Raw genomic sequence first — 2,947 nt, 5'->3', positions numbered from 1 at the left:
TTGAAGATCAAAAACAAGTTATGAATGTCAAAGCACTAGATGTGCCACTTTTAGATGTTTGGACCTCTTCAACTAGAGGGGGTGATGCGGAACTATTGATATCTACTTCATTGTTAGAGATGCTTAGCTCTTTGATGCAGTCTTTTGACCTAAGTGCGAAGCCTGTGACCTATGAATGTATGCAGTTTTGTGGGCACCTGATACAGATGCTATATGGGTGGTTGTTACCATTTGATCCAGGAGGTTATCATGGTGCACTTGCTTTAAGACGCTTGATGTACATGCCTTGGGATTCTGGAGGATATTGAGGTGCATATTAAGGTTGAAGGGAATGCATTCATTGTTGTTTTTGTAGCAGATTGTATGGTAGTGGTTTTTGTTATTAGATTTATGCTATGTGGGCAAGTTCTTCTTTTGGGGTTTGTGGTTTCTATGGTCAGCATCTAGCTTATGGGGCTAGCTTTCATTCGATCACTTTGGGAAATTGAGATATCTTCACTTCTTTGGATTGCTATCAAAAGAGAGGACTTGATGGCCATTCCGTGTGCAAGAGAGGCTAGAGCATACTTGAGCTTTACAGAGCTTCCATAATCAAGCTTGATGGTCAAGACGTGTCCACGATTAGTTAGAGCATACTTGAGTTTGGCTGGGTTCCAGATACAGGATTTCGATCTATTGGATGTGTTGGATATGCGATGATTATGAAATGAAGACTTGATTAAGAGCCATTGGCGTAGACCGGACGCTATGCACGTTCAGAGGGGGTGGATGTCATGTCGCTGCGCTTCCACGGTGGGAAATACGGCCAGAAGATATAGATCATACTACTTTACAAGAGATGCTTAGCAGGTCGTTGAGAAGTAAAAAGTGCTAGAGGAGCTTTTTTAAATGTGTCTCTTGCAGTGCATTCATAGCGGGATATGTCCAAGGTAATTGGGAGGAAATTGTCAAAGATACATGTCGTGCGTAGCAATGCTTTTGTTAGAACAAATATGTGCTTGGCAAGTATCATTATTATGGTTCATCGAAAAGTATAGCCATGCTTAGAATTGCTTTGGTTGATATGTATGCTTAATGCGGTGTATTGAAAGAGCTCGAGGAGCCTACAATATGTCATGCTCCGCCTTCGTCATTGCCAAAGGAAATATTGTGCTTGTTGGAAATACTTTGAATGGGATGATTTTGAGCATGGTAAAGGTCGGCAATCAAAATCAACTGGTGGCGTTGGAAAGGGGACCAAGCAAGAGTTTGTTTTTAAGGCTCAAAATAGCTGACAGCTATTAATAAAAAAGGAGGACGTCGATTGCATGCATGGAAAAAGCCGTGAGTGGGGGGGCTTTTGGCGGCATGAAAAAGGAAGGCAAAGCTTGCGCATAGGAGGGATGCAGAAGGTCGAGGGTGGCAGAGTTTTGCATGGAAGGAGGCCGCCAGAGGGCCCGGTTATGAGTAGAAGAAGAGGATGACCGAGTGCAGATAGAGCAAGTTGGAGGAGGAGGGCCGCCAACCTTCTCGAAGGGGGAGCTTTACAAAAGCCGACCAGGGGTTGCAGGCAAGGGGACCCCAAAAATAGGTTGTGGGCTGCAAAAGGCAAGGGGTATCAGACCTGTATGGGGTGCGAGTTAACAGCGCTGACTTGAGGAGGCTATGGTTGAAGGCCGCATAGATGTGAAGGCATAGGGAACACTACAAAGAAAACAACCATGAGATGGGGTTTTATTGTAGAAGGCCGCAAGATATATGAGGATTGCACGTTGAATTCCTGAGAAAGGGAGGTTTGAGGATAATCAGTGAGGGGCTTGTTTGCTACGTAGTCGAGCTGTGTAAAGGGTTGCTCTACTCGTGGTGTGGAAAGGTCGTCATGCAGCGGTCATAGAAGAAAAGAAAGGGATATAGGGCCACGAGCTTCTCAAAGGTAGGGCACCACTTGTTGAAGGGAGAAAGCCTCTATGGTGGTTAAGAAGGGGCGCTACATGAGCTGCAGAGAAACAAGGATCCTAGGGATTGGATGGGTTGTTGCGCTACAAAAGAATCAAGGAAGGGGAAGCAAAGCCAGAGATAGAGGTGGCCAAAAGAGTCGGTGGAATACAAGGCCGCAACCTGCACGAGTGCCGAGTACATATTTTCTGTGTTACAGAGGAGAGCTATGCTATAGGGAAGCCAAAGGGTGGCCAGAAGCTTTGAAGAGTGGTACCGCCACATGAAAGAAGAAAAATGGGTGCATCTCACCAATACCAATGGCCCGTATGGGCTTCAAGTAGATTGAATCACACATCTGTGTCGTGCCAGAAGCTACATCATTATTTGTAAATGTCTTTATTAAGATTCCAGCTCATCATAGTGCAATTATATTTCAATTAAGCCATAGTTATTACTCTCCCCTCTTCGAGCGTGATAACACTGTTTTGCTACTCTTTCCTCCGTTTACGCCATCTCTACAATATCCTCTCTCACAGCCAAGCACCCCGCGTGTTCTTGGCTAAACGAATTCCACTCCGACAACGTCCGCATAGCATGACATCTCTACATGAGAGAAGTGTTAGGAACTTGAAAGCAATGTTGTCGAGACAACCTAAAATAGTGCAAACTCAACGATATCATACACAAAATTATCAATTTTTCTAGAAAACTTTAAATGCCATCGACGAGGTAGAGGCATTCAATATTGCGACAGTTATACATGCATGCATAAGAGACAATGGCAAAGATACCTACAACCCAAAAACCTCAAAACACAGATATCAAAGCCTTCAAGCTACTAAACGAGAATCATATAGAGATAAGGTGTTACCATAAACATGTGGTAGTGATTTGTGTGAACACACTAGGACCGTCGAGGCAATTTTTCCCTCTTTAGGAGGTTTTTTCCCCCGTGCATTGTATATACGCCCATCACTCTAGGGCTATCTATCTTTCCATTGCACACTAAGTAACATACTCTTTGTTGTGT

This window comes from Adiantum capillus-veneris, chromosome 26 (assembly GCF_014529385.1).
Source record: "Adiantum capillus-veneris isolate H3 chromosome 26, ASM1452938v2, whole genome shotgun sequence".
Classification (NCBI taxonomy): Eukaryota; Viridiplantae; Streptophyta; class Polypodiopsida; order Polypodiales; family Pteridaceae; genus Adiantum; species Adiantum capillus-veneris.
The sequence above is the reverse complement of the archived record's forward strand: the minus strand, read 5'-3'. Positions refer to the sequence as shown.